This window comes from Lissotriton helveticus, chromosome 11 (genome assembly GCF_964261635.1).
Source record: "Lissotriton helveticus chromosome 11, aLisHel1.1, whole genome shotgun sequence".
NCBI classification, from domain to species: Eukaryota; Metazoa; Chordata; class Amphibia; order Caudata; family Salamandridae; genus Lissotriton; species Lissotriton helveticus.
In genome coordinates, this window is record NC_136072.1 from 668,465,637 (window position 1) to 668,478,625 (window position 12,989).

Here is a 12,989-nt window from a genome sequence, read left to right on the forward strand (position 1 = left end):
CCCCATGGATGTTGGTTCGGACCCAGATGCGATCAAATTGACCGACGTCATGGCCTCTCTGGGCCTAGTCCCCTATCTCTGCGAACCAACGCATGATAAAGGCCATACTTTGGATCAGGTCTTTTCGACCTCTCCTATAGAGGTGGCGGCACTTCTACCGGTCCTCTGGACAGACCATCGGCTGATCAGTTTTCATGTGTTGGGTACTAAGAAGCCTTCGAGCATGGCCTTCAGACAACAGGGATTAGTGTCGAGAGCGTACCATCGGGTGACCCCCGATATGCTGGCTCAGGCATCCCATGATCATCCTTGTCCCCTTACTGGGGATTTGGATAAGGATCTGGAGTCTCTGCAGTCGTGGCTTTTGGACAGGCTGAATGATCTAGCCCCTATATTGGCCCCCCGTTCGGGATCTAAACGGGTCTCTGCCCCGTGGTTTACTGGAGCGATGGTGGCCTCTCGGAGGCAGTGTAAGGTGGCCGAAAGCGCTTGGCGTGCTCAGTACGACTCTGCCGCCAGGCTTGCGTATAAAACCATGGTCAAGGCCTATCATCTGGATATTCTCCTAGAGAAGAAAGGCTATTTTGCCAGGAGGATTGAGGCTGCGGCTAATTCCTGCAAGGAGATCTTCATGATTGTCAGGGAATTTACGGCTCCGCGGTCGAATTCGATCCAGACCGCCCCTTCTGAGCTGTGAGTTTCTGATCTCGCCAACTTTTTCACCACGAAGATAAAGCTGATTCAGGACTCTTTTCCACCAGGGAAGGTTTTAATTTCCCCCTGCTCTGATGTTGAGCCAGCTCCAGCGGTTCCTTTAGGGCCAGTCCTGTCAGACGTTCCGCCTATTTCAGCTTCTTCGTCATTGACACTCATGGCCAATCTTAAATCGGGTTCGCCATTAGACCCGTGTCCGGCCAAATTTCTGGCGAAGATGGCGGCAGTGGTTAACCCGTTGGCGAATCCCCTCCTGAATCTCTCCCTGAGCCGGGGGGTGGTCCCTTCGGCTTGGAAGCAGGCAATGGTCATCCCCCTCATTAAGAAGCCTGGTCTTGACCCCGAGGTGTTGGCCAATTATAGGCCCATTTCTCTCCTCCCTGCGTTGGCCAAAATCTTGGAGAAGCATGTGCACAGCGTGCTCTCGAATTTTTTGGAATCGTATGATCGGCTTCACTCCACGCAATCCGGGTTTTGCCCTAATCTTAGTACTGAGACGGCATTGCTGGAGGTCTCTGAAGCCATCAAGGAGACACTGGATTCGGGCGGCAAAGCCATGTTGGTAATGCTTGACCTGTCGGCGGCCTTTGACACCGTCCCCCACGGGGGTCTGCTCGGCAGACTCCATGAGATCGGTTTGAGGGGGACGGTGCTTAACTGGTTTAGATAGTTTCTAGCGGGCCGTCGGCAAACGGTCTGGGCCTCATCCTGCTCGGCTGAGATGCCGCCTTTGGGAGTCGGAGTCCCGCAGGGCTCGGTGCTGAGCCCGACTCTATTTAACATCTTTATGACCCCTTTGGCGGCATTGGCTGAATCTTTTGGGGCCCAGATCGTATCCTATGCCGACGATACCCAGCTCCTCTTTACCTGCAGGAAAGGAGAGGATTTTGATGGAGAGAGTATCCGTGAGTGCCTTGGGGCTGTTTTTGAATGGTTCCAGCTGAACAGCCTCATGTGCAACTCAGATAAATTGGAGGTACTCTTCTTCGGTGGTCAATCGGATCCAGACTGGCAGGAATGGTGGCCCGCTGATATGTCTCCTCTAGCTTGCTCGTCTCGGTCAGCTAAGAACCTGGGAATCAGGATAGACAATGGTCTGACTTTAAGATCCCAGATCCTTGCCCTTACTGGCACCTGTTTTGCCCTCCTCAGGACGCTTCGGAAGTTTCTTCCTCTGCTCTCTAAGGAACACAGGAGGACGACGGTACAGGCCTTAATTGGTTCTAGATTGGACTATGCCAACGTCCCCTACCTTGGCCTGCCAGAGTACCTCTTGCAACGGCTACAAGTGGTCCAGAATACGGCTGCGCGAGCCATATTTGGCCTTCACAGGCGAGCCAGAGCCTCCGGCCTTTTGCAGTCTCTTCATTGGCTGCCTATCCGGAAGAGGATAGTTTTTAAGGCTTTGACCTTGGCCCATAAGGCTCTCCACGCATCTGGGGCTAAATATTTGCAAAAGGAGGCTCGCCTTTTACCATCCGGCTCGATCTCTGAGATTAGAATCGATGTTCCTTGCTCTGGTTCCTCGTCGGAAGAAGGCCCGTACTGGAGGACGCTCCTTTAGGCTGCGGGCCCCACAGCTCTGGAACACTCTGCCTCTCGCACTACGTAGCACCTCGAACCTGTTGGCCTTCAGGAAGGGCCTGAAAACTTGGCTCTTTGCCCTTTAGACTCCCTTTTTTCCTTTAACAGCTCCCATTGTGTTTCTGTGTTGTGTTTGTCTTTCACAGGTTGTCAATAAAGCACCGGGACACTCTTATTGAGCAGCCGTGCGCTATAAAAGACAAAATTAACATAACATAACATAACATAAGGGAATATCATGGGCCAACCCCCAACCATGGGTCATACCTCAGACCTTTAGGAAACCCCTAAAGGTCTGAGGTATGGCCAACCTCCTGGAAGCACCAGGCTTGGGGTCTCTACCCTCAGAATAAAGAAGTCCTTCATCCCAATAAACGTTATGGGTACCTGTAGCATTCCCATCAGCCTCAGAAGCAGCTTGCTGTCTGAGGGGTTCAAGGAAAGGACAGTCTAACTGAGCCTGCCTCAAGTCTGCTCTTGAAGGTCCCCCTGTCCCCAGAAGTTCAACCTGTTCAGGTTCAAGCTCCTCCAGGACAGTTCCTTCAGGAGTCTCAGAATCAGCTTCCTGTGAAGGCTGATCCTCACTTGAGGTCAGGGGGAAGGCACTGCCTTAAACCTACTGCTCTTTCTCTTGGATGGCACTTGGTCCATAGTTTCAGGAGCCAAGGCCTGTTCAGTGTGGCACTTTTTGGCCTGTGACCTGGTCACAGCAATGACATGTACTGATATGCCTAACATCTCTGCATGGGTCCTATACTCCACTTCTGACCTTACTGAGTTTTCTAGATCATTGACCAAAAGACATTCAACTGGGAGGTCTGCACTTACTCTTTTGAGGCCAGTTACCCCTCCCCAGGAGAAATTAACAACTGCCACACTATGTGTAGTAGTGACATTGCTAGCATTGGTCACCAGGTAATTATCACCCAGTACAATCTGTCCAGGGTCCACAAAGTTAGGTGTCACCATAGTGACACTGGCACATGTGTCCCTGTAGGCCTGAGCCACTTTATCATTGATCAAAGGTGTCTGTCTGTACTTGCCCAAAGTATTGGGACTCACAGTAGTGGACATAGCCATGTCCACATCACAGATCAGGACAGCCTGAGTTGGAATCCTGTCTAAGCCAGAATCCACCTCAGTACCTATGGTTAACCCCACTATAGCCTTGGGTTGGGAACTATCAATGCTGACTGTACTAGGGGGAGCAGTTGCCTTAGGGGCTGCAGTAGTAGGGGCTGTACCTTTCTTGGTGCACTCAATAAACCAGTGAGAGGCAGTTTTACAATAATTGCACCAAGGTTTCTTTGGACCTTCTTTCTTCTTTTTCTTGGAATTTTGGGACCCCCCTCATTAGAAGTATTTTTGGGGTCTGAAGAAGACTTCTGGTCTTTCTGTTTCTGATCCCCACCCTTTTGGTCTGCCTTCTTCTGATCACCACCTTGGTTCTGGGGTTTCTGCTTAACCCTGGTTCTGACCCATTTGTGTGCCTTCTTTCCCAGTTCTTGGGGAGAGGTCAGATCTGAGTCAATCAGGTGTTGGTGCCACAACTGGTTCTGACAATTATTAAGGATTTGTTCTCTCATGATCAAATTATACAATCCTGTATAGTCCTTAACTTTACTTCCCAGTAACCAACCTTCCAGAGCCTTAGTGGCACAATCAACAAAATCAGTCCTGTCCTGAGTCTGTGTCTTCTGGGTATCTCTGAACATCAACCTGTACTGTTCAGTGGTTAGGCCAAACCCATCAATTAGAGCACTCTTCATGACAGGGTAGTTATTAGCACCCTCATCCCTAACGGTGAGAAGCTTATCCCTGCCTTTTTCTTCAAAGGAGAGCCACAAGATAGCTGCCCACTGACTCTGGGGGACCTGCTGGACTTTACAGGTCCTTTCCAAAGCAATTATCCACTTGTGGATGTCATCCCCAACTTTGTAGGGGGGCACTATCTTACTCAGGTGCCTAGAATTCTCATGGGACCTGTCTTTATCCTTAGGGATATTGCTGCCACCAGTGGGTTGTGACCCACTCAATTTCTGCTCTGTAGCTAGGGCAAGCTTCTCTTTGGCAAGTAAGTAAGTAAGTAATGTTTGTTTTATTTGTACATGATTAATAAAAATCTTTACAAAATTATAAAAACACCAATAAAATCTTTGTTAAAAGAAACCATTTGAACTTAAATTTGTCGAATTAGATTACATTAAAAAATAGATTTGTTGGAATCAGTTCATGATTATCCTCAGAACTTAAAATGTCCGTCAGACATTGTTAAGTCTCTTCCTTGTTGAGTCGAAGAACTTCACGACCAATTTTGTGTCGCTGGTGGAAAAGCACAGTTTGACTGCCTGCCTGCAGGTCCGAACGGCATATAGGTTAAAGGATGGACGTAGGAAGTTGTACCTCAGGTCCTTTAAGCTAGGACAGGTGCAAATCATGTGGACAATGTCCTTGCCGTTTTTGCATAGGCGACACTGTTGGGAAGGGTTATTTCTCTCCCAGGGAGGAATGTGTGGGAGTATGGGAATTACACCGAGGCGTAGTTTCAGGAATTTTTCTTTAACTTTTATTTTCATGCCAATGTTGAGGTATACTTGTGGCTGCATTTTTCCATAATCACCCAGCGTTAACCATCCATGCGCTCTATTTGCTAGGTCCTTCTTGGCTTCAATCGCTGAAATAATACGTGCTGATTTTTTGGATACTTTTTTGAAAGACAAGAGATCTATTGATATTTCCCAGATATCGGTCAAGCCTAGAACTTCGAGTGATTCATGTAAATAGACTCTCGGCAGGGAGTTGCGATGCCGTAGTAACTCTTCCCATATGTTAGAACATAAGGAGCTGGCCTCTGCGTTGCGAATCTTGTACCAACTGGCTAGATACGCACTCCGCCTTTCTAATGTTTGTTTCAGGATGCCGAATTCTAGTCGAATCTGAGCTGGAGAGACATATTTAGGAAGATTAAAAATAGCCCTATATGAGTTAGCTATGAGTGTGTTTAGCAATGCCCCATCCTTACCGTGATGTGATTCGCTCCAGTAGGTAAGAGTCGGTTGTAGTTTGGCACGGAAAATTTCAAGGAGAGGTTTGAGTGTAAGGTCAGGTAGTTTAGCCTTTAGTGATTTTAATGCCAAATAAGTCTGTGTGGCCTTCCCTCGTAAGGAGTTTAACCGTGCCCTTGACGTGTTATTTGAGTCCAAGATTACTTCAAGGTACTTATATGTGGTTACCCGGTCGAGCTTTTCTCCGTTCAAGTGCCAGCGAGGATTCCTTTTCTTCCTATAATTCACAGCCATAACCTTTGACTTATTGAAGTTAATTTGAAGGGCATTCTTTGCTGAGAAAGCGTGAGTTGCGTTCAGGAGGTGTTGAAGGCCCGTTGGGGTCCGACTTATCAGCAACAGGTCATCCGCATATAGCAGATTAGAAAGTGTGATTTTCCCCAATTTAGGTGCGTGATTGGGGCATTTTTCGAGTTCCCCCGGTAGATCGGCTAGGAAGAGGTTGAATAAAATGGGCGCGAGTAGGCACCCGTGTTTTAATTCTATTGTTCTCCTGATGGACTTCGAGAGGTGTGTTCCCGCCCTGAGTTTGATTTTAATCCAGGTGTTTGAGTGGAGCAGTATTAGCACATCTAGGAGGTGTTTGGGTATTCCCCAGTTGTCCAGTTTCTGCCAGAGTTTGTTACGGTCCACGTGATCAAATGCGGCAGTATAATCGATAAACAAGAGGAATAAAGATGACTTAATTTCTTTTGCCGCTCCCGTTAGTAGCGATAGTGCCATGAGATTGGTTGTGGTCCCTTGGCCTTTGCAGAAACCCGTTTGGTTAATTGGGATGATGGAGTTCTCAGTTGTCCATGATGTTAATTCCTCCAGAATAATACCTGCAAAATACTTTGCCTCCACGTCTAGTAGGGCAATAAGCCGATACTTATTTGGATGCCTCTTGCTACCGTGTTTATAAATCGGGCTGATGACTGACCCATGCCAGGACTCGGGAAGGGTCTCGGTAAGCCTTGTACTATTGAATACTGGTGCTAAAGATGCGCTCCAAAATTCTACATCTGATTTGTACAGCATAGGTGGTATACCATTTCGGCCCCGGAGCTCCGGTTTGTCTCCCCCTTGTTATTTGCTGTCTGATGTCAGATGGGAAAATTGTATTTAGACTTTGTAACTCATCCAAGAACAGGAGCTAAAATCAGGTTAAGATTCACAGCCGACTGTAACTCGAACTTTGTGATTTACTGCATAAAATGTCCTTGTGGACTTATGTACATAGGGAAAACAGAGAGGAAATTGAAAATAAGAATTGGGGAACATAAGAGTACGAAACGCAATAAGAACATTAAATCTAATTTGGCGTTACATTGGATCACACATAACCACAACATATCCCAAGTACGATTCATGGTTATTGAAAAAATTGAGAACAAAGAAGGGACAGATAGTCGTAAAATCTTATCCCAAAGGGAAGTGATGTTAATTAAGAAATTCCAAACAATGGAACCTAAGGGCTTGAACGATAAGTTAGATCTAGGATGCTTATTGTAATACATGTAATATGACATATTGAAGATCTGCACTATTGTTTCGTTGTGTTCTGAACATGTAACACGAACCATTTATGTTGTTATTGATACCGGTCACCCCAATTCCAGGGTCTATCACTAGTAAGGGAACTCTTTTCGTACACACATAAAGTATGCTCATTACCTAATTGGATAGCACCCTCTGCATAACTTCACAGCATCCACATCGTTATATATCAGATTTAGGACATTGGAGTATTATTCTTCACGCTTTAGCAATTTATTCTGTTGTCTCCATCAGCTCTCGAGTCTTATTTCTTCCCCGTATGTTATCATTTTATTATTTCTTAGGTCCGTAGAAATCATTTTTTGTTAACCATACCTGGCACGGTTTTACATTCGGCGTTTGCTATTCATCATAGACTTCGTAAGATTACACCACAGTCTAAATATCCCACATTATCAAGCAACATTCGTGCCAGTTAAAGATGGCCGACACGATTTTTTTAACTTTGGGCAAAGTTTTCTTACAGGCTTTTTTCACTTCCGGTGCACTTTTGTTTAAGTTCAGGAAAAACCCGGGGCAGCGCATTAACAGTTCAACGCGTCGTGTAGACCGCCGCTTAAGAATCATTGCAGGTAAGCCAATCATCGGGTTACAGTGTAGCGTGGATTTATGTAGTCAACCCTTATATCGCACCATTCAGTCGGTAACCTCGCGTTTTCATTTTTCATTTTTCAGACCACGTTTAACTTTCATGCCTGAAGGTACTTTAAAACCCCTTATTGTTGTCGTTGACGCAAAATTGTTCTCACTAGTTATAGAGCTTTAAATATAAACTAGGTCCTAATTACCACTGCTCTCTTATCTATAGACATCAACCTGGTTAGCAGCGAGTTCGTCATCTATGAGCTAAAGTATTCAATAACAACATTTCATGTGAGTGTCCACCTTTTTTAAAATGTCTTTCAGTTATTTAAAAACTTGCAATATGAACACGTTCAACCTTGTAGTTTAGTCTCACCACGAACATTGTCTTAGAATTTCGTCTACTAACTTTCTATTATTGAGATTCAAGTAGAGCATCTATCTGTTTGTTTTAAACCTGTTATATTCAGTCAACGAGTAGTGAGTTGTTATGCACTTAGAATGATCTGTCTTCAGATAAACGAGAATGAAATGTGAGCACAGTGCATATATACACGGAACTATGGTGGTGTATTCAAAATTTAAAGTGGCAATCATGAAGGAAAATTAAGGCACAACATTTAAAGTGATATATTGTTGATATATATTCATGTTTAATGTTTTTTTCAACAGAGGCCCCTGAAGAAGGGACAACGGTCCCGAAATGCATGGGGCCATCCAGCTCAACAATCGGCGAAACAATTTTTTGGGAAAAATGTTTTTCGTGATGTTTGTATGACGAATAATACCATGCATTAGAAAAATGTGTTCAGGAATGTTAGAATGAAAAAGATGATCAATTTACAAGAATGTTTATTTAAACAAAGAAAATGAAAATATATGAATAAACATGAAGTTCATGTAAAATTATAAGTTAAGTTTGGAGAGATTCAGTTCTTTAACATAAGAATAGAAGGAAAAATAGTTAATACTGCTGTGCGCACGGTTAGGTTATGATACTTTATCATTAACCACACGCAGCAAAATTGTATTTAGCCCTGACTCGAGAACCTTCGCGGGGCTTTCTTCTGTTTTTGATTTATCAAGTTTGGATGTGTTCGTTACCTCGTGCTCCCGCATTTCGAGGGTATTTGTGCCGGTGTAGTAGTTGTCTTTTCCTTCTGTTTTGTACCTTGTAACTTTTGAGCGGAGATCCTTTCTAGCGGCCTCTTCTGTGGTCCCGTTGGTATTGAAATGCGTCAATAGGTGTTTTGTCCATACCTCCTCTGTTATGTGCGAGTTTTGGCCTGGGTGGTCAGGATTCTGTATTCTTTTGACCATTTGCCAAAATCTGAAGCTGTTTTTCTGCTTCCCTTCATGAACAAGTTTTACCCATAGGTCTTCGTTACTTCGCTTCTGAGTTTCCCATTTTGTTCGTTTTAGCTGATTTTTTGCTTTTCGTAGAGCAGCTTGCAAGCTGTAATTTGTTGGGTCCTTTCGCAGCCGTCTCAATGTTTGATTTATTAGTCGTTTTTGTATTTTTGTTTCTGGGGATGAGTGTTTCCCATTTGAAGACCCCTGCCCTTGACATAAGTTATTGGGCACGATTTTTTCCATTTTCTCTCTGATGGCTTTAATGAAGTTTTGCCAGACGTCCGTGACCTTGGTTAAGGAGCTTGGAGTTTGGGTGAAAAGAATGTTCGCCATGGAGCTAATGGAGTCAATGTTGCCAAAGTTAGACCGAAGCCGTTTTAAATTTGAGCTGGCATCTGTGTCGGAGCCTATAAGGGGTTCAGTTTCCAGATGAGAAGTAGATCTTATTTCGGTTTCTTGAGGCAGGTGGTCACTGAGCTCGCTCGTCCCTATTCTGAAGGAAGTTACCCAGCAAAACATGTTTAAAGATGTGAATATGTAATCAAGATGGGAGGATTGTTTGTTGGAGTGGAAGGTGGCTACTGGTGGGTCGTCATCAGCGTAGCGACCATTTAGGGCCCTTAAGTTAAGTTGTTCCAGATGTCGTAGTAAGTTTTTTGAATGCTTCGTTGGTTTTTTGTTTTTTATTGGGCTTTGTGTTGGCACGCCCCATGCTGCATTCAAATCTTGGGTAAGGTCACTGAGTTTCTCTTTGTTGATGAGAAGCATATTAAAGTCGCCGGCCAAGATAAGTGAATCGGACATCCTTTCTTCCATTATTTTTTTCACCAGTTTGGCCAGGTCTTCCGCCCCTTTTTGTTTATGTTTGGGGTGAATATATATGTTAATTATAATTACTTCCTGGAGCTGCTTTTTTAGCTGAAGTGAGATCTTTGCCACCTGGATTGCACTTGGGGGAGGTATGTGGAGATCCATTGCCTCAATTTCGCCTGTTGTTGGTATTGATGCGAAGAACATCAGACCTCCTGATCTTCGTCCAAAGGTTGAGTTTTTATTTGCCGGGATGCAGCAAGACGTGAACCCTTGGAGCTCGAATGCTTTTTCTTCCCAAGTTTCTTGGAGCAAAATAAGGTCAAATGTGGTTAGATATTGTATAAATTCAGGATCATTCCTTTTGCTGGCAAGACCGTTGATGTTCCAGGAGCAAATTCTAATGGCCCTGCACTCCACTGAGGGGTTGGTAAGTTCTTTCCCTTTTTGTCAATTGTTGATAGTCGTAGTGACGATTGTGCGTTGGATTGACTTCCAATTACTGGCGGTTTTCGGTGAAAGATAACTACTGTGATTTTGGTATTGCCCAAATTGGAGATTTTATATGTCTCGGGGGAATATCCTGGGCGAGCTGCTTCTCGCTCCCTTTAATATTGAGGTGGTACTTTTTTGTGTCAAGGGTCTGGCAGGAGGTAGAAGAGGAGTTGGATAGCGGGGTTGCTCTTCGAGTCTCAGTTCTATCCCCCATTGCTGAAATGTCGCAACTTCTTCCATAATTTTGTGTGCTGTCTCTACTGAGTGCCATGTTGCTTTTGTTATCTCTGGGCGGTGGGGCTCGGTGTTTGACTGAAACTGTATTTCCAAAAGGTCAGAGGAGCTGATGTTTACTAAGTTTGTTAATGTGTGCAGGAGTCTTAGTATGTTTCCCCTATTCAATATGTCGTCCCTACCACGGGATGTGTATTCAGGAATAAAGAGGATTGACGTTGGACTATTCGAATGCTGTGGTATTGTTCGGTTAGGTGGTGGTCTCTTGTCACCCTGTTGAGCAAGTTGAGGAAAATTACTTGGGCCTGCTGTATTTAAGGCATTTAGCTGCTCACTTTGATTAGTGGCTGTCCACAGATTCTGGGTGATACTAGTCGATGTACGTGTCGAGTGTTGGGGTGACTCCGTGTTGATGGCCATGACGGTGTCCTCTCTTCCTGTTATTGGAGTGATTTCAGATGGTGGTGGTTCAGTATTAAAAGAATTGTGTGCAGATTGAGTTTTTGTAAATTGTAGAAGTTTCTGTTTAAGTTTTTTTGTTGCAAGTTTCTTAGTAGCGATAATTGTCGGTTTCACACATCGCGGTGGGGACACTGATGGTATACTTTCGGGGGCCTTGTACAGGGGAGATAACTCTTCGTTGGCTGTAGGGATCCAGGCGAAGGTTGGTGATAAAGGAGAAGAGTTAGATTGTACTTCTAAGTTCTTTCTTGCACCTATTACCTTCCGATTCCTTCCTTTCCTTTTTTTCTTTCTGCGGGTCTTGGAGGATCCCTGAATATTCATTAAAGAAGGTTCAGCTGTAGTCGCAGTAGTGATAGTTAACTCAGTTTCCATTAATCTGGGCGATGATGTTTGGGTTGAGGGTGCCATGGTAACTGACCTCTGCTCGACCGGTGGCTCGTTCAATAGGCCTGTTGGTGTCACTGGAAGGACGGGAGGGGGGTCAGAGATTCGCGGAATTAAGGTTTGTAAAACTGTTGATTTTAAGTCACTTATCAGGTCCCCTAACATAGATGGTCAAGATGATAATTTATCTAAAATTGGGTCACAAGGTAGTGGTTGTAGTGGAGCTGGTTGGGCCGCAAGTACGGCGTCTTGACCCCTCCTTATAAGGCCGTTTAGTTCCGAGATTTTCCAATCGATTCCTGAAATAGAATCAGCCATTGACTGCAGAACACAAAGCTGCAAGTCCATTTTTTGAGATTGGAATTCCAGGGCTGTAGCCGAATGTTGAAGTGTGTTTAAGATTGTTACCCATATGGATTCGGGGGCTGATGTTCCTGGGTTGTTACTCCTCTCAAGTCTTGATGGGGCGTCGACGAGAGGTTTCCCTTCCGGTGGTTTGCAGTTATAAGTAGCAACTAGTTCTTCCCACTCCTGTACTGCTATAGAGGACATGTCACTGTTTAAAGAGTTATTTGTGGAATGATAGTCGTTGTAAGGTAGTAAAGTGGAGCCCTGGGGTGCCCCTTGCGCTACTGACTTACTATTTGCTGTTATTTGTTCAGTAATGCTACTCAAGTTTAGCTGGTGTGCCTTGGTTTGAGTCAGGAGGGTGTTTGGCAGTTGCGGTGGTTGAATTCCACTTCCTTGCTCTTTGGTTGCCGGTGATGGTTTTACTCTAGCGTCTCGGATTTCCTTTGTTGAGTTTGGGGTGCTGCTGACTGATTGGGGAGGAGGTAGATCTTCTCTTTCCTCCTCTTTGTGAATCAGTACCTTAATTTCCATAATCGCGTCTTGATTTCCGCGGTGTGGTAGGTTAAGCTTACTAGAATAAGTGTCGCCCAGATTCACAGAGTGTGGGTCGTATATTATCTCTGGTAACTTAGCTTTCTTTGGTGAGGTCCAGTCTTTGCTGGAAATTTTACTGGTCGACGCCACTTCTGGAATATTGAGATTGGTAGATTCTTGTTCTGCCAGAAGAGTGAGTGCTGCCGCTCTTCTTAATTCAGGCGATGGTGGTATTGAGATGGCAGCAGCAGCCTCAATGGTGGACGAATGGAGGACTTCTGCTTGTCTGGGTGTTCCCTGTCTTTGAGTAAATAACTGTTCCAGGGTCTTTAAGGTAAGAGAACTTGGTATAAATCTTAGGTTGGTGAGAACATATCTTTTCTTAGCTGGCATTCCATCGATGATTACAAGATTATCTGAGTCCCTTGATGGGGACTTTGGTGCTGAAGATAATAAAGGTTGTATGGATCTTTGTATGGATCTTTGTGATTGCTCTGGTTGCTGGAGGGCAGTAATTAGGCAGGGTGATGCAGCAAGGACCTTGACTTGGTCGTTTTTATTTATAAATTGAATTGAGGATGAATTTTGATTTGCTACTGATGTCGATGTTTCCATTACTGCAAAAGTTAAACCGTCTTTATTATTTTTATTGCATGCGTTTGGGCCTAATTCCTGAGGACTATTTGAGTTTGTTGGAGATGTTGGCTCCGGTATCCCCAGTTTCCTTTTCCGTAATTTCGAAGTAGAGTTGGATTTTGGTTTTGGTTGTTGCCTAACTCTACCAGATCTCAATGCTCTTTTTTTTTTTTTGTAGCCGTATTGTGTTATTGTGTTTTTATGAGCTAGTAGGTATAAGAAGTAGATAAGGGGGGGTTGTTC

At 44.6% G+C, this 12,989-nt stretch overlaps 1 protein-coding gene and 1 long non-coding RNA gene across 2 annotated transcripts in view; one reads left to right on the plus strand and one right to left on the minus strand.

Annotated features, from left to right (window-relative positions):
- Positions 1-12,989, minus strand: part of LOC144791758 (zinc metalloproteinase-disintegrin-like VLAIP-B) — a 4,238,988-nt gene that overhangs the window by 1,008,369 nt on the left and 3,217,630 nt on the right. The gene's annotated exons all lie outside the window — the stretch shown is intronic.
- LOC144791751 (uncharacterized) lies at positions 7,390-8,329 on the plus strand. Its single transcript, XR_013602459.1, has 4 exons — positions 7,390-7,474; positions 7,578-7,603; positions 7,711-7,775; positions 8,157-8,329. It is a non-coding gene; the product is annotated as an uncharacterized LOC144791751 (long non-coding RNA).